Below are 23,803 nucleotides of genomic sequence, written 5' to 3' on the forward strand. Positions count from 1 at the left end.
GGAAGAAGAAGGAGGAGAGGAGGTTTTCAAGGATGATGATGCAGAGGAATTGAAAGAAATCTCAGTGAACCTGAAAGATGTACTGGACAAATTGACAAATTAAATAGTAGTAAATCACCTGGACCGGATAGCATGCATCCAAGGGTACTGAAAGAACTCAAACATGAAATTGCTTATTTGCTGCTACTAATCTGTAACCTGTCATTAAAGTGGTCTGTAATACCTGATGGTATTCATCCTAGAGTACTGATAGAACTGAAAAATGAGCTTGCGGAGCTAATGTTAGTGATATGCAATTTATCCTTAAAATCGAGCGTGGTACCTGATGATTGGAGGGTGGCCAATGTGACACCAATATTTAAAAAGAGTTTCAGGGTGATTTGGAAAATTATAGACTGGTAAGCTTGATGTCAGTGCTGGGTAAAATAGTGGAAACTATTATAAAGAATAAAATTACCGAACACATAAACATGGTTAAATGGAATTATTAGGGAAGGGATGGTGAATAAAACCAGAAACACTGGAGGAGTGGCCTAGTGGTTAGGGTGGTGGACTTTGGTCCTGGGGAACTGAGGAAGTGAGTTCGATTCCCACTTCAGGCACAGGCAGCTCCTTGTGACTCTGGGCAAGTCACTTAACCCTCCATTGCCCCATGTAAGCCGCATTGAGCCTGCCATGAGTGGGAAAGCACGGGGTACAAATGTAACAAAACAAAAAAAAAAAAAGACAAGTACTTCTGTCCATGCCTATCCTAGTAGCCAGATGTCATTTCAAAAGCTATATTTCTTCTACTCCCAATCTCTCCTCTTCCATCAGGCACAAGTCCCTTTAGGGCTGTCCTCCTTCCATGGGTGCACCTCGCTGGGTCACCTCCTGGCCTTGAGCAGGCGCGTTTCTGCTCTAAGTTCCGCTCCTGTGAAGGACTCCACAATCCTACCAGAGCTCTTATTCCTTCTCCAGTTATTCTGAGAACGACATTAACGTCTCCTTAATTTCTGCCCAGTTGAAGATGGCATTCCAGGATCCCCCTTCTCCTCCCGGGTCACTTGGCAGAGGCTTGAAGGCAGCCAGAGATTACTCAGTGCCCATTGCAGAGGCAAAACCAAGGACCATGCAACTACTTTTATTCCACTATAACTTCTCCCCCCCCCCCCCCCCATCACTCTTCTGTACCAGTTCACTGCATATTATTTCCAAACTACTCCCCTTGGGCTGGGCTTCTTCTCACCCAGGAACCTCCCAGTCACTCCCCTCAGTGAATCCACTATACAGGGACTTACTCTCTTCAGTAATCCCAATTTAACGGGGATTACATAATGAAATAGCACCCCCACTTGCAGAACTGTAGGTGGAGGACTCCGGCTCAGCTCAGATGGAACAGTGATAGCACCCAATTATTGACACTAATTGGCTCATTACTCAATTAAATTGCATACACAACTTTAGCTGCCATTTATATATAGAATCTGGAAGATTGGGGTTATTTATTTATTGTTACATTTGTACCCTGCGCTTTCCCACTCATGCATGGCAGGCTCAATGCGGCTTACATATTATATACAGGTACTTATTTGTACCTGGGGCAAGGGAAGGTTAAGTGACTTGCCCAGAGTCACAGGGAGCTGCCTATGCCTGAAGTGGGAATTGAACTCAGTTCCTCAGTTCCCCTGGACCAGAGTCCACCACCCTAACCACTAGGCCACTCCTCCACTCCTAGTTTCCTCCTTTTCATGCAATTCTTACTGTAAAATAGTATTCCTTTCTACTAAGAAATTCTTTAAAAATAAGGGATTTGATGACACAGGACACATTCTGAATCAATAGACACTAGCACACACTACAACATTCTTTTTAAACTTTATTTGTTATTTTGTTTTTCTATAGCCTTGCGCATCAATAAACCATATTCCTGTCAAACAATAAATTGTGACTGCATCATTCTGTTAACCCTATATACTAGAAGAATTGTCATTCTTACGTTTATTTTGCGGCATGTTAAAGTATCGCATATGTCTGCATTATCTGAAAGGACAAAAATAGTAAAAGAGCTGTCTCTTCTCCAGATCTGTATTGTAGAGAAAGTCATTCTTGGCTTTGGCATTTGGTGGTTAGGGTGGTTATGTGTGTCAGGGGGTCTCTGTGAGAGCATATTGGCTGTACGCATGAAAGTGTTGTAGTGGCTGTACACTTTCCGTAGTGTTGTGCGCATTCATATATTCACTGATCTGCAGAAAACTGAGTGGTACTATCTTTTACTGCAATTAACAATTTGGTAAACTAGCAGCAGCATTAAAAAAGAAGAAAAAAAATAACCCGAGGCAAGGTTACAGTACAAGTGTGAAATAAATATTTGAAACGAAATGGCTTTGATGAATTTACCAGTGTTACCGTTCTACTCTGGCTTGTAATTAGACAATGTGCAATAGAAACATTGTCATACAGTGCACACTTGTGAGGAATGTGCCTTTGGAGATAGCAGCTGTGCATTTTTTGCTGCAGGTCATTAACTGATAGTGAAATGGTAGTGTCTTGAGTATTAGGGCTGCTTTCTGTTTCCCTTGCCACTCGTGTGCCAGCAGAAGCTTTATGTAGCGTGGTGTATAAAGCAGATGGTTTGGTGGGGGGTTCTAGCTGGTACTAATTGCCTTCCCTCGAGTTGAAACATAATGTACAGAGCTAGCACACCACTCACCCCAAAGGTGCATCCATTTATGGATCTGACATATTATAATTAATTGCATTTGTATTTTCGTGAAGGCAGTAGAAATGGTGTTGCTATTAATGTTTTGGTTTTGAAGGAATTACTTCCCCTGTGTTAAGAAAGGCATTCAACTATTTACAGTTTTTTCCTCTCTCTCTTTTTCACTCTTGCTCCATAAACAAATAAATAAATAAATAAATACATTAAATTAAATTAAAAACAAGCTGTATGTAAATGACAATATCCCCCCTAAGTGATATTCCCTAATGGTGTGCCTAATGTGGCCTAGGGTCCCTTTAAAATGGTGGTAGGCCCAACATGGGCTTACCGCATGCTATCCTGGAACTACTGTCGATGCAACGCAGCTGCTGGCGATAGTTCTGGCTCAAGTGTGCACCATTTCTGGCATGCCAGAAAATATTTTTTAATTTAATTGCACGGTGCTAACCCTGCAGTAATCAGGTATCACCACACACTGCCTGGTTACTGCTGGGTTACTGTGGGAGCCCTTAACACCACCTCAATAGGTAGCGGTAAGTACTCCCCCCCCCACATGGCCATGTGGTAAGAGTACTTTTACCGCGTAGCCATTTTTTTTAGGGGCTTTTACCCTCTGCAGTAAAAAGGGCCCTGGCACATGGGGAAAATGCCCCCCCCCCCACTACTAATAACCACAAACCAGGACTCAAAAGCCACCTACTGCGAGTAAGTGTAGTAATAAACAGTTATTTCACCCGTATGTGATCAATAATTTTTATGTGTAGAGTACCCTCAGATATAAACCACCGTGACTGCAGTCAATAATGCTGCTACAACGTGGCATAGCACTTCTTTCATTGGGTAACTCTTACTATATTTTTTTGGGTAAAGAGCAACCTCTGCTCATATTTTTTTGCATCCCAATCACCACAGTGCTATAAAATCACTTATATATTTGTTTAAAAAATTACATGTACTAGGTGAAAAAAACTGTACACTTATCTCGTGAGTTCTTGCCCCTCTGGCAGAACTATGTTGCCTTGCTGAAACAATTAGCAATTGCCTTCCCCTGGATCCGCCCGACTCCGCGGGGTTTCAAAACAATTTCCTCAGGGACAAAGGGTTAAGGCTACATAAATCGCTTCTTCTTCTTTATTCTGTCTCAAGCAATCCACAAAACAAGCCCCCCCCCCACTACAGCAGGGCCCTTTTTCCTGCAGTTTAGTAAAAGGACCCCATAGTACCTAAATGCAAGAGAGTATACACAGGGCAGAGCATGGGTATGGCATGGGCGGGGCTGCTACTTATACACACACTTTACAGAATACTGTTGTCCTTTCTACATTTGGGCAGGCAGATATGAGTGTGGGTGATCGCGTGACTCAGTGGATGGGTCTGGGACCTTAGTAAACACAGCCACACATGGGTTAAAGGTGAAAGGAAAATATTTATTTACATGCAGAGAAATGTATAACCTGTTTTTTCCACAGTTCAGGGACACTGGACATATAAAGTCACTTCTTATACTCATAAACTCTCTCTCCTGTGGCCTGCTACTGTAGGCTCATGGCACATGCTTGATCATCCCTCCACCAGGCAACCCAACCACCTTGTCCCTTCCTGGAATCCTTACCATTCCATTTCAATATTCCACACTGGGCACCATTTGGCCCTGACTTCCCAAGTCACACTGTCAACCAGGTTGTAAGATAAACATATCCTACATCAAATCTGCTTCTGTCTCTTACAAGGTAGCACTCTCTGCTAAGGGCACTCTCTTTACCCAGGCTCTTCCTAGGTACTACAGCCCTGCTTACCATACCCTTGAAGTCCTCTGCACTCGGAGTCTTCTTGATCTATTCAGTCTCAAGGCATTTAAACTCCCCCATGCCTGAGCACCACTCCCTTGACTCAACAGGTTAGTCCCACCTACCCTAAGGTGGCTTACTCTTAGCATCAGTGAGTTAGCGCCCCTGCTGTAAGGTCGCTTAATTGCAATATCAGTGAGGGAGTGCTCTTCACTATACCACTCACTCCCTCATAGTGTGCCAATGGGGAGGGTGGGAGGGGGACCAGACAAAGATAAGTGTGTCATTGGGGAGGGTGGGGAGGGTGGAACTCGAAGAGGGAAATTCTGTGCAAAAATGGTACAAATAAGTATAGTAAGATTTAATAAATAAATAAAATAAAAATAAACAGCACAACATTTTGCAGAATTCCCTCAGGAGTAAAACGTTCATAAGATTTAATGATCTTGTTAGTAGAAACTGCCAAAAAGAAGATGGATGAAATCAAAATAACTACCAATGAAAAAGATGACATACTAAAAAATGAGGATGAGAATGATTAAATCATAATAGGTAATGAAAAAGGTGTGAGCAAATCCAAATAAATAAATAAATAATGTAAATCAATGTATAAACACATTCAGAAAAGAACTCAGAGCAGTGGTGTAGCCAGACCTGTCATTTTGGCTGGGCCCAGAGCTAATATGGGTGGGCACTATATATAAATAGTAGTAGTAGTATATCAAACTTGATCAGATATGTCTACTATAATGGCAAATATGTCAACACACATAACAGTATAATTACAGCAATGGCATATACTTTGCTTATAACAAATGTAATGCCTGATTAAGCAAAACAGGAAGAAAACCTTTTAAGTCGTTTTCCCTTCCTTTGGCTCTGCTGCTTTCTCTCTATTCTGATGATGACAAAATCAAATTGCCACAGTTTGGCATATATCCTTCAATTTTGCTTTATAAGAAACATATATCAAAGGACAGAACGAATCACAGATGAAGAACAAACCAAAAACCTTTACTGAAAATGATCCAACATGACCACGTTTTGACTCAAGGCTATATCAGGGGCATTTGTAAAAAAAAAAGTTTAAAATAAAAACAAGAACAAAGCCATCTCTTACTTATCAAGTGTAAAAAGTACAGGTGTGGTTACCTGCACTCAAGAAGTGTAACTATTTAAAAAGAACAGTGCAGTGTGCTTTAATACAAAAACAGTAAGTGCATAATATGGAATGCATATTGTGTTATAGGACAAAACACATTTTTTACATATGTGTTTGGTGTAGTGAGACAAAGAAAAAAAAAATCAAATACAGTTTAAATAAGGAGCACATGTCTAATAGGGATTGACAAAAGGTATATCCTCTATAGTCAGCTCGGCCTTCTCAAAAGCTAAGAGCCTCTCTGTATATAGGCTTATAAAATTACCTCGTGGGCAGCCACTAGTGATGTTTTAGATAAAGTAAATTGGAATTTGGTACTAATGTACAATTCCAAAGCTGTATACTAGTATCTAGCAAATTAAGTTGAGAAACTATGCTCACTAAAGAATGAGGCGCCATCTTTTGGTGTTGAATATATCAATAATTCTGTCATAGTCCAATGAATCACACAGTTCTCTTTCAAATGATAACAGTGACAGATTATGGAGGTGACTGGTGAGCATTGAGGCTCTTGATGCCATTTTGATCCTGTTTACAGTTGAAAACAGTCGTTCCACAGTGCAAGAGTAAGTACTCTTAAAAGGGCATCGACATTTGGGAAAATGTCCACATTGCAGTTGTCTAGTACTTCGATTAAAGATGGAAAGTTTATACCTTCTGCTACTTTGCGTTTTAGATGCTGAACAAACACTGTTAATTCAGCTTCCTCTATGGTAATGCCATATAAAGTGCACGGGGGCAGTAGACTCTGTCTTCGGCCAAAGACCTCAGATGTTGGCATACAGGCAGCAGAAGCAGTCATCATTCCATAAGCATCATCTTGAAAACGATTATTCAGTTCACTTAGCTGGCAGTCAATTATCTCAATCCACAGATGTCTCAAATCTTCATTGCTTTGAACAGAAGAAGATTTACCCAAAGTGGAAAAAAAAGAATGAATCACCAAACTTTATAGGTAGCTTTGTCTTTCGAGAGGAAGAAACATCCCACTTTTCAATATCATATTTCTCCATGAGATCCTCTGTTAACTTAAGAACTTTATCAAAGTCATTTGATGTGTTCTCCCTAAACTGAACAGAAGCTTCTTTTAGACACGCTATAAGTTAATGCAATCTGTTACAGACAACATGGCACTCTGTAGTCCTTTCGTGGCAAAATCACTGCTTTCAAATAATTTTTCAAATGTAACTGCCAGAAATTAGAATTTCTTTGTCTCTATCTGGTGTAGAAGAGATAGGGAATCTAGTTTTGTCTGTCCAGCAGCATTTGAAAAATCAGCAAGTACTTCAAGAATAACATCAAAAAGCATCAATAATTTTGAGCCAGATTTTGAGCTCCACCTTGTGTCTGTTGATCGTTCAAGTTCAAGGCATTGTCTATCAGGATGGAGTTGTTTCTGTACTTCCAAAAAATGAGAATGCCTATCCAGCTTATTTTCGAAAGAGAAAAACGCCTATAGTGCGACCTAAATCGGGAGATAGACGTTTGTCTCGCAAAGGCGCCCAAATCGGTATAATCGAAAGCCGATTTTGGGCGTTTCCAACTGCACTCTGTCGCAGAAACAAATAAAGTTGACGGGGCATGTCGGAGGCGTGGTGGAGGCAGAACTGGGGCGTGGTTATCAGCCGAGGAGAGATGGGCATCTTTAGCTGATAATCGGAAAAAAAAAGCGTTTTTACCGTGATTTTGGGTCACTTTATTTTACCCTTTTTTTCACGAACAAGTCCCAAAAAAGGGCTCCAACTGCCCAGATGACCACTGGAGGGAATCGGGGATGACCTCCCCGGACTCCCCCAGTGGTCACTAACCCCCTCCCACCAAAAAAAAAACACTTTAAAAACTTTTTTTCCAGCCTCTATGCCAGCCTCAAATGCCGTACCCACCTCCATGACAGCAGAATGTGTTTGATCCTCTCACAGCCTTTCCCTGGGTCAGATGTGGCTCTCGGGTGCAATACAGGGTCACATCAGCATTGCATTGTGGTGGGTGTAGGGTATTGGGCTCCGTGATTTTATTAGCTTGTGTTACAGTCTCACGATGGTTGTAGTTGGTAGGCTCTTCTCCCATGGTGCTTTCCCCCCTGCCTACTGGGTCAGAGTGTGCCCTGTTGTGTTTCCTGTTGTAGTCCATGCGGTAGTGGCCATTTTTGTAAGCCAGTTTTAGTTCCCTTTCCTGTGTTAGCCACATTAGACAACTTAGTTCTTACCTTGAATGTGGCTGAAAGAGGGCATTGTACAGCATTCTGCCAGCTCTGACCTACTGCTCATCTCAGTACCGGGGAGACTCGTTGCCAGTGGGGCACAACCTCTGATCTGCAGTTAACTGTGAGTAAAGGCGGTTATTCCAATAAAGGACGTTTTCGGAGAGATTAGTCTTCAGGTGTCAACTGGTGTGCCAAGGTTATATAGCAGCAACCAGTCCTAGAGGCCTGCGTGTATGCAGGTCCCTGGAGCACTTTTAGTGGGTACCGCAGTGCACTTCAGCCAGGTGGACCCAGGCCCACCCCCCCCCCCCCACCTGTAACACTTGTGCTGGTAAATGGGAGGCCTCCAAAACCCACTGTACCCACATGTAGGTGCACCCTTCACCCCTAAGAGCTATGGTAATGTTGTACATTTGTGGGTAGTGGGTTTTGGGGGAGGGGGGTTGGGAGCTCAGCACCCGTGGTAAGGGAGCTATGCATGTGGGAGCGTTGTCTGAAGTTCACCGCACTGACCTCTAGAGTGCCCAGTTGGTGTCCTGGCATGTCAGGGGGGCGAGTGTACTACGAATCGTGGCCCCTCCCAGGACCAAATGGCTCGGATTAGGACGTTTTTGAGCTGGGCGTTTTTAGTTTCCATTATCGTTAAAAAAAACAAATGCCCAGCTCAAAAACGTCCATTTTTTCGAAAATACGGTTTGGCCGCCTCTTCACGGACCCATTCTCGGAGATAAACGCCCATGGAAATAGGCGTTTCCGTTCGATTATGCCCCTCCACATGTACCTGTCATAAAACTATGCAAGGAGTTCAGAATTTCAAAAAATGTGCTAACAGAGGGACATGCTTTAGATGCTGTGCAGAGAACCAGATTAAGTCGATGAGAATTACAGTGCACATAAACAGCCCGCCGAAACGTGCGCTTCAAAATTATATGAACACCTCCTTTGTTTCCAGAATCACAGATGCTCCACCAAAGCTGAAGCCAACACATAACTCTGGATCTAATTCAAGCACTTCAAGCACTTTTATGATTTTATCAGCAATCCCATTTGCTGTCATGTCTGCAGTATCAACAAGTCCAGCTGCCTTTTCCTTTATTACCCATTTGTGTAGGTACCTGACACATACTGCAACAAGCTCACGTTTAGAGAGATCTTTGCATTCATCACCCAGAATTGATAGTATGAATTATTGGTCTCATGTATTTCGGATTTGATTTTGCGTAACAGTAGTAAAGTGGCAGATTCTAACAGTTCAGGAATAACATGAATAGAATGTTTGTACGTTTGGGAAGCTTGCCAGGTGCCCTTGGCCTGGATTGGCCGCTGTCATGGACAGGATGCTGGACTCGATGACCCTTGGTCTTTTCCCAGTGTGGCATTACTTATGTACTTATGTACTTATTCTGAATATCTGGGCTCATTAGAGTAGCATTCTTTGGAATTTTTTAAAGGAGTTTGAACATTTCCAAAAGGTTTCCTTGATTTAAGGCTTCTTCTGTCTCTCTGTGTCCGCGTAATGGAATTTCTTGCTTGGCACAGAATATCACAATATGAAGTACTACTTTGATGTATTCACGATTCCTTTCAACTACAGAAAAGTTCATGGCATCTTGGTTTAGTTGATTGAAAATGTTTTTCCCCGACCTCCTGGTAAGTGACTTTGTTTGTAGTCTTCAGATTTTCCTAGTGCAAGAGAGTGTGCCTTGCTGGATTCATGTTTTGAGCAGCTCTGATTCATGTGCTTCCAATCTCTAAAGCCAGTCCTTGTGAAAGTTTCTTCAGCCCGGGTATGAGAAAAATGTCTGCACGCTTTGCACAACACTGCATTGTGGCTTGCACTGTATTCCAGCCAGCAAAATTTATCGTACCAGTGAGATGAAAAACTTTGGGACTTGCCACTAATTGTACAAACTGGGAAAGCCTGTAACTTTGGCTGTTTTGGTGGTTCATCAATGTTGGATAAATCTGAAAGTAATTCCATCGGTTGCCCACCAGGTGTACTGATCTGTGAGCATAAAGTAGAACTTGTTGAGGGAACAGCATCCTCGCCATGCTCCTCTAGACGTGGTTTTTCAATTCTATCTACATTCTCACAGTGCTCCACTACACGTGTTTTTTTTTTAAGTAGCTTAGTAATGAACTTTGTTTTGCCATGGGGGCATACACTCACATTTTTAAAAGTATGTGTGAAAATGCAAAACTCAACCCAACCCTTACAAATTCCTCTTCCAACTTATAGGTATATGGCTTATGTGCATGTAAGTTTAACATCCTATTGGGTAGACAATTTTTTTTTAATCAGGTTGTTTCTATGGGTAAAGCTCTGCTTTATATACAGAAATACCTTTGAAAAGTATCTTCTAAATTTGTTCAGAGATTAAAGGGCAATTTCCAAAATAAGAACGCTCACCTTCACAACGGTCTTTCTAAAGACCTCCCTTTGTTGAGGATTTGCCTTCATCAAATAGTTCTCAAAAGCATTCAGCATTAAGGCTCCTGATGCAGGCCTAACGGCCGAAACACGACGTTGTGTCGAGTCTTTATACCTCAATAAACATCTTTATTATTATATATCCTTTCAGTCTTTGGAATCCTTGGTCATCCTCCCACAATTAGGCTCCTGAGGCAGGTGCTGTAGCGCCGAATCACAGTGCCGTGTTGAGTGTTTTGGTGTATTCAAATAAACACTATGTACAAGGATCATTTAGTCTCACTTGTGTTTTTGGAAGTGTCATCCCCTTCTACCCTATTCCTCGGTCTTTTCTTACTATGTTCATAGGGACTGGTGTTCTTCCATTTCACATGGTTTTCTTTCACAAAGCATGTGCTAGCATTTCCACCTGCTCTTGAGCAGACATAGGAGGGAATTCAATAACTGGTGCCAAAAATTCAGCACTAAAAAACCTAAGCGCTAACCTCCAGATTCTATATAGCGCACCTAGAGATCCGTGCTGAAATCCAAGCGTATTCTATAACGTGTAATTTAATTGGCTTAACAAGCTAATTAGCATTGATAACAGCACTTAACAAGCAAGAATGAGTGCTGAAAACACACTTAGGCCTAAATGCACTAAACGTTTTTCATCGTTAAATGAGCCCTCAGGGAAGAATTTCCTATCCTTTCCATGCACTAAAGCCTATTTTCCGACGACAGTAGCAGCTAACGAAAACTGAATGCAGATGAGCAATTCTTCTACAAATCCCATTGAAATGACATGCACTAATCTTTTCCGATTCGTTTAACGAAGGAGAACACCGTGAAATCTAACGAGAGTCTGTACCTCTCGTTAGGGCTGTCTGTCTGCTAGAAGTTAACAAAATCCAATAAAAAAATAACTGGGGGGGGGGGCAAAAACGCGTCAGGGGCGTCCTTTATTGATGCCCCAGGTCGCCACTGCTCCCCTCTCCCTCAGCACCAAAAAAGAAAAAAAAAAAAAAGGATCGGGAGGGGGCAAAGGCACTCATCATGAGCGTCCTGTATGGACGCCTTGCCCCCCCCCCTGCTGCTCCCCGCTTTCCCCCCGCACAAAAAATCTCCAATTTTAGAAGCCCCGGGCCGGCCCTCCTCCCTTCCTGTATCTCCCACACTAGCTCCGCCTCCTGCCATGCTCCGGTCCCGTGCCCTGCCCCCGCCGCCCCCCTTTGGTCGTGGCTGCCGCTCCCCCCGTCCAACGACCCCCCCCTTTGCCTTACCGGCCCGTGCAGCGCCTCTCACCTCTGCTGCACGGGCAAGAACAGCTGATCGGCGAGTCAGAAGGCCTCCTCAGACGTCCCTTCTTTCTTCCTGGGCCCGCCCTCCTCTGACGTAGGTAAACTACGTGAGGTTTTTTTGTTTTGTTTTGACAGCTGGGCCTTTGTGGCATGCGCAGAGCAGCCAGCATAACGCTTGGGCTGCTCTGCGCATGCTTTAGGCGCTGATTAACGACGGGTTTAACGATTCTGTGATACATCCTACTTTGCAATACCGATCCGAACATTTCTGGAGTGTTTTTGTAGTGCATGCCTCGTTTTTAAAAAATCGTTAAGCACTTTTACGATTCTTATTGTTTAACGTTTGGTTGATGCATCTGGGCCTTAAAGTTAGGCACGGTTTGTAGAATTGCAGTTATACCAGGGAATTGCACCTAACTTTAGCTGCAGCCATTTGCACCAGCTAAAATATGGTGCAAATACTCTGTATAAATTTAAGCACGGTACCCTTATTCTCTAGCTACCTGAGTAACTTAAGAGATTGCCCCTAATCCGCCCATGACCCTCCCAATGCCACATCCCATTTTTTGACTCACACATTTCAATTGAATCTAATTAATGCCAATAATTGTTTGTTAAAAAATCAGTTGTTGGCGCTAATTAGCTCATTATTCAATTCAATTGTACATGCAATTTTTAGCGACTTTTAGAAAATTAGGGAGATAGTTTCACCTCAGTAAGGGTCCTATTTACTGACTGGCAGTAATGTTTTCTAGTTATCATGCTATAATTACCAATGAGGTCTTTTTATTGAACATGAGCTGGTTCAGTGTCTGAAATTTGCTAGTCTGGTTTGTCTCATCCCTTCCCTTCACCCCATGATGCAGCATGTTTTCCTCTCTTTTGTCCCTCCCCTTCATCCATAGGCGGTCAGTAACTTACTTGCCTTAGAAGGCTGAAGAGGTGGGGCAAGGTGTGCACAGACAGACCCTTCCAATGATGTGACTAGGGTAAATGATTTTAAAAAATGACATAAAACCTTGTCATATGCACATTTGATTTATGCAAACTGTATTTAAACAATTTATAGTCTTTTATTTCCAAAGTTCAAAGTGGATAACAACTAACATGCATAATATACATACAAGTACGTAGATCATCCTATATAATAATTCTCACCTCCAACGTTCCATGCTTGGGCCCGTGGGTCCCTGGCTGCAAGTGGTCTGCGAGGCAGACACGCAGGACGTCACTGACGTCAACACAGCTGATTGCAAGGCAAGGGGAGGAGTAGGGAAACACGCGCAGCCTACAGAAACGGGCCTTTTTTTTACTAGTGAACCATAATTTGCCACTGTCCAAATTATGACTTATTTTACAGAACTTTACATAACATAAATAAACCAACTATATCAATATGGAATTCAGCTTCATCAACCAATTGTTTTTTAAACTTTATTTTTTATTGATCTTTAAAACATGCACAAAAAAAGAAATGCTTAATTATTCCTTTATAGGGAAAATACAATGTACATTCTGAGTTTCCCCAATAACAGAAATTCAAGCTCTTCACTAGCAAATAATTTGGAAGCAAACAAACCCCACCAAAAATGTATTCCAGACATACATAGCAAATCTGTCATACTAAAAGAGCACTAATGTCCAGGACTCATACAGCAACAACCCTTCCTATAAAATGTAGCACCCTGGAATACCAATATAAGTACCACTAGAAAAACAGAACAAGCCATACTTCCACAGATCCTACATGGAAACAAACACAAGCAGACCAGCAAAATACAGACAGAGCCTCAAATAGAGAATAAGGGATTAGAAAGAGGAATCTGGAGAAGTCAAGTCCGTATGCAGTGCAACATCAGAGAACCAAATACAATTCCTTCAGTACTGTGTAAAATAATAAAGTTATTAGGCTTGCATATTTGAAAAGTTGACATTCCAGGCACTTAACCGAAAAATAAGTTCTGCATTTATTTTATTTTACTTACAGTGGGGGAAATAAGTATTTGATCCCTTGCTGATTTTGTAAGTTTGCCCACTGACAAAGACATGAGCAGCCCATAATTGAAGGGTAGGTTATTGGTAACAGTGAGAGATAGCACATCACAAATTAAATCCGGAAAATCACATTGTGGAAAGTATATGAATTTATTTGCATTCTGCAGAGGGAAATAAGTATTTAATCCCTCTGGCAAACAAGACCTAATACTTGGTGGCAAAACCCTTGTTGGCAAGCACAGCGGTCAGACGTCTTCTGTAGTTGATGATGAGGTTTGCACACATGTCAGGAGGAATTTTGGTCCACTCCTCTTTGCAGATCATCTCTAAATCATTAAGAGTTCTGGGCTGTCGCTTGGCAACTCGCAGCTTCAGCTCCCTCCATAAGTTTTCAATGGGATTAAGGTCTGGTGACTGGCTAGGCCACTCCATGACCCTAATGTGCTTCTTCCTGAGCCACTCCTTTGTTGCCTTGGCTGTATGTTTTGGGTCATTGTCATGTTGGAAGACCCAGCCACGACCCATTTTTAAGGCCCTGGCGGAGGGAAGGAGGTTGTCACTCAGAATTGTACGGTACTTGGCCCCATCCATTCTCCCATTGATGCGGTGAAGTAGTCCTGTGCCCTTAGCAGAGAAACACCCCCAAAACATAACATTTCCACCTCCATGCTTGACAGTGGGGACGGTGTTCTTTGGGTCATAGGCAGCATTTCTCTTCCTCCAAACACGGCGAGTTGAGTTCATGCCAAAGAGCTCAATTTTTGTCTCATCTGACCACAGCACCTTCTCCCAATCACTCTCGGCATCATCCAGGTGTTCACTGGCAAACTTCAGACGGGCCGTCACATGTGCCTTCCGGAGCAGGGGGACCTTGCGGGCACTGCAGGATTGCAATCCGTTATGTCGTAATGTGTTACCAATGGTTTTCGTGGTGACAGTGGTCCCAGCTGCCTTGAGATCATTGACAAGTTCCCCCCTTGTAGTTGTAGGCTGATTTCTAACCTTCCTCATGATCAAGGATACCCCACGAGGTGAGATTTTGCGTGGAGCCCCAGATCTTTGTCGATTGACAGTCATTTTGTACTTCTTCCATTTTCTTACTATGGCACCAACAGTTGTCTCCTTCTCGCCCAGCGTCTTACTGATGGTTTTGTAGCCCATTCCAGCCTTGTGCAGGTGTATGATCTTGTCCCTGACATCCTTAGACAGCTCCTTGCTCTTGGCCATTTTGTAGAGGTTAGAGTCTGACTGATTCACTGTGGACAGGTGTCTTTCATACAGGTGACCATTGCCGACAGCTGTCTGTCATGCAGGTAACGAGTTGATTTGGAGCATCTACCTGGTCTGTAGGGGCCAGATCTCTTACTGGTTGGTGGGGGATCAAATACTTATTTCCCTCTGCAGAATGCAAATAAATTCATATACTTTCCACAATGTGATTTTCCGGATTTAATTTGTGATGTGCTATCTCTCACTGTTACCAATAACCTACCCTTCAATTATGGGCTGCTCATGTCTTTGTCAGTGGGCAAACTTACAAAATCAGCAAGGGATCAAATACTTATTTCCCCCACTGTATCTGTTTGATCTCAATCTCTCCTTTCCAAATTCCTTGTGCCGATCTTCTTCTAAGTTCTTTGCCAGAGTCTCATTTTCATTTCTTTTTTCTTCTTCTTTTACTTTCTCTCTATATCTGTCCTTGGCATTTGATTATTCTGTTTCATTTTTTTTCTCTATATCTCTCTTTACTCACAGCTAGTTTTACCCCTCATTCTCTCCTACTCTCACCCTTTAGACCTCTGTTTCTCTCCTTTCACATCTTACTTATCTTTGAGCTTTCCATCTTCCACTCTCAACCTCTCCTTAGCCCTCATTCTTCTTCCTTCAAGTCTCATTCCCTCACCAACTTTATGTTGCAGAACTCCTCTTGGCATTGTTCTCTTTCCTTCTACCCAGTTTCCTATCTCCTTCTGACCTTCTTCCATCAGACACAATGACTCTTTCTCTCCTTCTACTGACCCCTTCTGACCCCTACCCTCCAGCCCACTCTATTCTCTTTCTTCCCCCTCTCTTTGCCTCTTCCCATCCCCAGGACCTGAATCAACCATAAGTCCTAGCCCCCCTCTCTCACCTACTCTTCTATCAGCTCCCAGACCCAACATTAGAGCCCTTCTACTATCCCTAGCCCCCTTCACCCAGGTCCAGAATTAGAGCCCTTCTTCTCCCACCCTTATCCCCTGCATCAGATCATTCTCCCTATCTTATTCTCCAACAGACCCTTCTCCTTACCTTATTCTCAGCATCTGCTTCCTTTTTCCAGACACAGCATCAGAGCCCTTCTCCAAGCCCCAGCTCCCTTCTCCCAGCCCCCAGTCCAAATATCATACCTTTTTCCTGCCTACTCCAAGCATCAGCCCCCTTCCTCCACCATCCCCACAATGTGTCAGCTCACTTCTCTCATCCTCAGTTCCAGTTGTTTCTTCCTGCAGTAGCTCCAGAGTCAGCCCCGTGTCAACTTAGAGATCCTGTCTCCCAGCACCTATCTGACCCTTTCTCCCATCTAATCCTACCATCGGATGCCTTTTCCTACTGCTTCACAAATATAAATTTATCTAACAGAAGCGGGACCATATTTTTAGTTCCCACTCTTCTGCCTCACCTACACTGACTTTAATCATTGCAACGCACGGCTGTACATATCAGAGATCAAGTACTTCCTGTTTAATACAGGAAGTACTTGCTCTCCAACTCCTGCGCAGTACGATGACCAGAGATGGACTTCAGTACCAATGCAGGCAGCTGAATATGAAGTGTTGCTGCTGTGCTCCAAAGGGGAAAATCGTACAGAAAAGTACATGGGAGGGGGGAGAGCAGAACAGGACAGCTGCCGCTGGAGGCTTACTTGTAACTGAATGTTGCTGTGCAGCAGCCTAACCAGTGCTTTGGTGATTGGTGGGTCAGAGACTCACAGAAGCAGGTAAAAAAAAGGTGCCAGTATGCTCTACCGATGTGTTCCAGCACAAAAAAAGCCCTGGATTTTGGATACAAAAGTTTACTTGTGACAGTGCAGACTAGCTATGAAATCAATACTAGGATGAGACCATCTAGTATGGACTGATTTATGTAAGTAGGACTGAATATTGCAAGATTTAGTTAATGAAAGTGGATATTAATAAAGATGCAGCCTTTTTTGCTACCACTCAAAGTTGTGATGTTATTTAATTATTTGTTATGGGGTCCTTTTACTAAGGCACACTAATTGATTTAGCACACGCTAAATGCATTGTATACAAATTTACTAGCATGCACTAAATCTGTTTGCACGCCTTAGTAAAAGGACTCCTATATGTTTTGGATGTGAATAATGTGAAAGAAGTAACATGTGAGTGCATGACTTATACGGTCTGTACCAGAGCCGGTGGTGGGAGGCAGGGATAGTGCTGGGCAGACTTATACGGTCTGTGCCAGAGCTGGTGGTGGGAGGCAGGGCTGGTGGTTGGGAGGCGGGGATAGTGCTGGGCAGACTTATACGGTCTGTGCCCTGAAGAACACAGGTACAAATCAAAGTAGGGTATACACAAAATTAGCACATATTGTGCAGACTGGATGGACCGCGCAGATCTTTTTCTGCCATCATCTACTATGTCACTATGTAAGGCAGAAAATGATGACAGTTCAGCGCACAGATTCAAGCAGAAAAAACACGTGCTGGAATGTTTTTCTACACATATTGTGATAAACACAGGACTGCCGTACCCTGAGGAGGCTGCCAGAGGGCGCTCTCCTACAGAAAGTCGGGAAAATGCCCACTCTGGTCACTAGAGGGAGCCAAGAAAGGTACGTCCCTATAATGACCTGGAGGGACAGCTAAGGGGTGCTCAGGATACAGGACCTGTTTTTCCAGAAGGGGCCACTAGGGGAGTGGTAAGAGTTGGGGAGAGACAGATGAAGAGAGATATGGACCTGGACCTTTCTGGAACCCAGGGGGAGGGGCCTAAAGAGGTGGGGTGGATTATTGGCCACCCGATAAAGAGCACTTTCCAAGACAAGAGAGGGAGAGGAGATGGGGGACCTGAAGTCTGTTGGAGAAGAACAACCCCTGGATACTGAAAGAGAAGGTACTTACCTGGTATGTCTTTTGGGGAGAAATGAACTGTGTATTATGTGAAGTTGACTAACAGCCGTGGGGTGGAGGATAGGACTGTAGAGTTAGAGAGAGTAAAGAAAGTCTTATCCAGGGGAGGTGGCTGTTTTACACTGAGACCCAGGTTCCCCAAGACAGTGGGCTCAGTAAAGAAGAAACCAATTGAATAATAAGCTGGAAAGAAGGTGTTCCCCCACAAGACTGGCGCCAAGTACTAATAAATTGTATTTGCATTTACTTGACTAATTTGCATATTTCTGGAAGCAGAGAAACTTTGGTTATATTCTTAAGGAGGGGGTCCCAGGGACTCAGCCGGAGTACCAAAAGGGTGACCAGTTACCAGAGGATGCAGTGGGGAATAATTTCCAGAATTGGGGGGAATGAAGGACCAGTCACCCTGAGTTCAAAGGGGAGTCTAAACATTGAGGCTAGGATTACAGGATGCTGTAAATAAGACCTGTCTGAATCTTTCTCAAGAAGCTAAGTGCTAGTGAGGCCAGGTGGAGAGTATGTGAGATAGGACAAGAGCCACTAGAGGGTCTCAGCACATGTGAGAGACCCCTGGGTGTTTACAATATTTGGCATAACTATGTGTAAGAAAATTTTGTGATGCCTATGCCTATCCACAGAATAATATTACAGTACATGTGTCAATGGGTGCTTACACTTTTGTCTTGCTCAAACCAGATTGAAAAGTGTGCAGAAAGGCCTGCCACTTGTGGCAGGTTCCATGGTCTGAGGTGGAGAATGGAATTCAGTAAAACAGAAATGTTTTCTGCAGGTGGTTATTGGGAACTGCTTTGCGTTTAGTGTGGCTGGAGGGGGAGAAGATGAAGAAGGTGGGGAAAACATAAGTGAAAGGGGACAATATATTGAAATCTTCTGCTCAGTGTGTAGTGGTGGCCAAGAAAGCAAACACATTGCTAGAAATTATTAGGAAAGGGATAAAAAAATAAGACAAAGAATATTATAATGCCACTCCATTGTGCAACCTCCCCCTTTGAATATCATGTACAAATCTGGGCACCATGTCTTAAAATATATAGCGGAATTAGAAAAGGTTCAAAGAAGGATGGCCAAAATGACCTCTCATATAAGGAAAGACTTAAGAGGTTAGAGCTCTTCATCTTGGAAAAGAGAAGGCGGAGCCAGATGACATTTAATCTGAGCAAGCACAAAGTGATGCATGTAGGAAAGAGGAACCCAAACTATAGCTACATGATGCAAGGCTCCACATTAGGCGTCACTGCAGGAAAAAGATCTAGGTGTCATCATTAATGATACATTGAAATCCTCTGTTCAGTGTGCAGTGGCAGCTAAGAAATAGAATGTAAGGAATTATTAGGAAAAGAATGGAGAAGAAAACTGAGAATATTATAATGCCTTTGTACTACTCCATGGTGTGACCGCACTCCAAAATGGTTACTGCATCTAAAAAAATGATATAGTGGAATTAGAAAAGGTACAGAGAATGGGATGGGATGACTTCCCTATGAGGAAAGGCTAAAGTGGCTAGGGCTGTTCAGCGTGGAGAAAAGACAGCTGGAGGAAGATAAGATAAAGGTCTGTAAAATACTGACAGACAATCAAAACCCAGTATTGTTCCAAACAGCGCTCCAAAAATAGCACTGGAACAGCACGGGGCGTTATTAGACCTATGATCAGAGATAATTGCATGCAAATTTAAGCACACAATTATCTCTGATCATGGGGTAGAAGTGCGGGAGAATTGTTCCTGAGCATGCGCTCAGCACAATCCTCCCGCACTTGTTTGACAGGTCTGGGCTGTCAAAAGCCCAAACCTGTCAAACACAGGGGCCGGAGGTCCATGGGATCACCAAGCCCCAACTAAAAAAAGGAGTATAGAAAAAAAAAAGAATGGTAATGGAAGGACACATTGGGAAACCAGGTTACAAATTTTATAATTACAAGGAAGGGGGACAAGGGGTAGGAAATAATTAACTCTAATTAAAATAAAAGGAGGGAAGGGAATGGGGAGAAAATAGACAGACAAAATACCAAGACAATTCCGTGGCCTCCAAAGAATCAATGACTGTATTGCACAGTGAGGTCTTCAGATCTAAATATGTAATACTGAAAGCTTTTCTGAAAAGATATGATTTCAAGGCTGCCCTAAAACTCATAAAAGACAGCTCAATAAAAGATCCAAGGGAAAGAGGTTCCATTAGGTAGGGGAAACCATGGAAAAACAAGTTGATCTGACTCAGTGTGAATGAATCTGCAGATATTAGTTAGTAGAATGCAGAGAGTGAATTGGCATGTAAGGAAGAAACTGTGGTATTCCAGAATGAAGGATTTGATGTGTTAAAACTAGTACCTTAAATATGATACGGAATTGGATGAGGAGTCAGTGTTCAGACCTCAGAAGAGGGGTAACAATGTCATATTTTCCAGCTCCATGAATGAGCTTACTTGCAGTATTTTGAATTAATTATAAATGACATAGCTGATATAGTGGAAGACCATGAAAAAGAGAATTGCAATAGTCAAGATGGGAGATTATTAAGGCATGTACTAATGAGCAAAGTGACTGTAAATCAAAGAGTGAATGGGCAGCCCTGATCTGCCTCAAAGTAAAAAATGACCTTTGCACAACAGTAGAGATGTATTGAGAAAAGGAAAGATGATTATCAAGTACCACACCAAGGATTTTAACAGAATCCTTCAATGGAATAGACAAACAACACCCGATTGAGAACATGGATGACCAATGGGCTAACCAAAAGAAAAATAATGAAACAATTTTCACAATATTAAGTATTAGCTTGTTGGAAATAAGCCAATTGGTGACCTTAGAGTTTCAACTAATTGAGTCAATATTACAGAAAGAGCAGTTTTCAAGTGGAAAGACTAACTGAATGTCATCTGCATATATATAGAAAATGATGCCCATTGTTTGCAGAATAAGTACTAGTAGAGAAGGGAATATATTAGGAAAAATATGTCCATGAACAGACCCTTGCCAAAAGAGAAAGGAACAGATTTCGACTGAAATTTATGTCACCACACCCGAAATGTTCTACCAGAGAGGTAAGAGCTAAACCAGGAAAGGGCAGTATCAGTAATACCCACAGATTCCAAACAATTTAGAATACTGTGATCAGATCAGATCAAATGCTGCACAGCGGTCAAGGGAGACAAGGAGTACCTCTTGACCTTTGTTGTGACAAAGGTGAATGAAATTAGACAGCTTGAGAAGAGAGTGTTCAGTGCTGTACTGGGCACAGAAGACAAACTAACAAGGATGTAGAACATTAGTCCTGTCAAGAAATATGGAGAGCTATGATTTTTTCAGTGGCTTTAGATATGAAAGGGAATTGAGGAACAGGCCGATAATTCAGAGGATTAGATGAATCTAAGGAATGATATGTAACTACCAGTTGTTTTCAAGGACGACTCTATCCCTGTCTGAAGAAACAAATCATGATATCAGTCTAGCCACAGCTGAAAGCATTCTATACCAGTGTTACCAAGGGTATTGGGCACCTTGAATTCCTTGGTAAAAAATTGTTTCAGAATGCAGTTGAAGTAGCATGAGGAATAGACCAATTATTTTTTTCTAGGCCCTTAACCAAGTATTGCAATCTCTAATAAAAAGCATGTCCAGAACTATCTACTGTTCCCAGTGCAGCAGGCACAGCAGGAGATGAAATTGAAATTATTCAGTGTTGCTGGTATGTCAAACGTGATGGGAGCAATAGATTGCACCCATGTTGCTCTCTCACACTTCCATTAGATACAGAGATGTCATTCCACAACAGAAAGCACTTCTACTCAATGAACATCCAGGTTGTGTGTGATGTGTGAATGAGAATCCTTGATGTGGTGTCAACGCTTCCGAGCTGCTATGATTCCTATATTTTATTCAATTCTGCACTAGGGCATAATTTTACCAAGGGATAATACAGAGAAGGCTAGCTCCTAGGTAAATGGTTCAGAGCAGTTTCTTGACAGGAAGCACATGTCACAGTAAAACCTTTCCCCTGTAAAGAACAAGGGAAAGAATGTTATGAATGGTATGTGTGCATGTGTATGTGTGTTTGTGTGTGGGGGGGGGGGGGGGGGGGCAATAACCAAGGTTCAAAGGCCAGAAGGGACAAATGGGGTGAGAGAACAACCTTTTCACATTGTTTTGGTATACAATGATTGAAGCAGCTGGTGGCTTTTTGGAAGATGCTGTGAAAAGAAGTAAGGTCTGGCTCCTTAAGAAGCGTAGAGCGAAACAGGAGCTTGCTGTTGGGCACAGACATTCGCTATTATTCAAGCACAGCCACAGCTAAGTACTTTTTTACTCTTTTACTAAGTACTCATATCACACAGCATGTATAAGAAAAATTGAAAATATGTCAAATAATTACTGCTAGTGTGTTAGAGGAAGTAGACTAATGAGGATTCTCGCCAGCGTAAGCTTAATATTGAGCCACGCTGAGCAGTGTCGTCAGCGGTCTGGTTACAATTAGGACCAGCTGGCATGGAGTTTCTGAAGTCTTTTCCCCTATTCATTTTGGTTATCAAGGAAGCAGAGAGAGTTTGCTTGCCCTATAATGTAATTTGTATGTTCAAATAAGGACAAGTACCAGTAATATTGTTTGGTATACACTTAGAAATTCAAAATAATATAAGCCATTTATTTATTTATTGGTGCTTATATCTCACATTATCCGGAAATAAATAGACCAGTTCAATGTGGCTTAAAAATTAACCAAATAGTATACAATTATAGTATTTTATAAACAGAGAAATATTAAATTATAAGTTAGATTAGACTGTAAAGAAAATTAACACAGCAGTAATAGGCTTAGATCCAGTATAGAACTACATCTGCAATTGATTTTTATTTTTTTTTTATTTGTTACATTTGTACCCCACATTTTCCCACCTATTTGCAGGCTCAATGTAGCTTACAGAATACCGTAAAGACGTTCGCCAGTTGGTTGATAACAAATACAAGGTTGTATTGTGGTCGAATGAGGTAGGTGTGTGTCAGGCACCGTGAAGGTCGAAGGGAATGAGGATTGTATATTAGCCAGTACGATCATTGGTTGTACTGTGTTGCTGGAGGTGGGGATTTATGTTGGATCGGTGGGGTAAGCCTTTTTGAAGAGGTTGGTTTTTAGTGATTTTCTGAAGTTTAGATGGTCATGGATTACTCTTACAGCTTTTGGGAGCCCATTTCATAGTTGTGCGCTTACGTAAGAGAAGCTGGATGCTTTTGTATTTAAGTCCTTTGCAATTTGGGTAATGTAAGTTTAGGTATGATCATGATGATCCGATTATGTTTCTCATTGGTAGGTCTATGAGGTCTGTCATGTATCCTGGGACTACACCATAGATAATTTTGTGGACAAAGGTGCAGATTTTGAAGATGATCCATTCTTTGATTGGGAGCCAGTGCAGCTTTTCTCAGAGGGGTTTAGCACTTTCAAAGCGTGATTTACCAAATATCAGCCCGGCAGCTGTGTTTTGGGCAGTCTGGAGTTTTTTTGCGAGTTGTTCTTTACATCCCACATAGATTGCATTGCAGTAATCTGCATGGCTTAGGACCATTGATTGTATTAGGTTTCAAAAAATTTCCCTCAGGATGAAAGGTTTTATGCGTTTGAGTTTTCACATTGAGTAGAACATTTTTTATTACGGAGTTTACTTGGTTCTCAAGAGTAAGGTTGTGGTTGATTGTGACGTCTGAGGTAGGGAGGGTGTGTCCTGGATGTATTAGGACAAAAACGTATTGAATAAGAAAGTTTTAAGAAATTTACAAAAAGCTAAGTAGTTACTTATACATCTAATGTATCTTGGGATGGAGTCCCAACATTTGGTGCCTAAATGAGAGAAATCTTTAACCAGGATGGACTTATTTGATATTCTTATAGCAAGGAAAATGCAATAGAAGATAATCTCTTGTACCCAAAATAGCATTGCGAGGGGAAAATTCCACCATATCTAACATATAGTCAGACACTAGACCATAGATGATCTTATAGATAAAGGTGCAAACTTTGAAAAAGATTCTTTCCTTTATGGGAAGTCAATGCAATTTAATAAGGGTTGATACCTTATCCATTTTACTCTAAAAATGAGC

This window comes from Microcaecilia unicolor, chromosome 1 (assembly GCF_901765095.1).
Source record: "Microcaecilia unicolor chromosome 1, aMicUni1.1, whole genome shotgun sequence".
Lineage (NCBI taxonomy): Eukaryota > Metazoa > Chordata > Amphibia > Gymnophiona > Siphonopidae > Microcaecilia > Microcaecilia unicolor.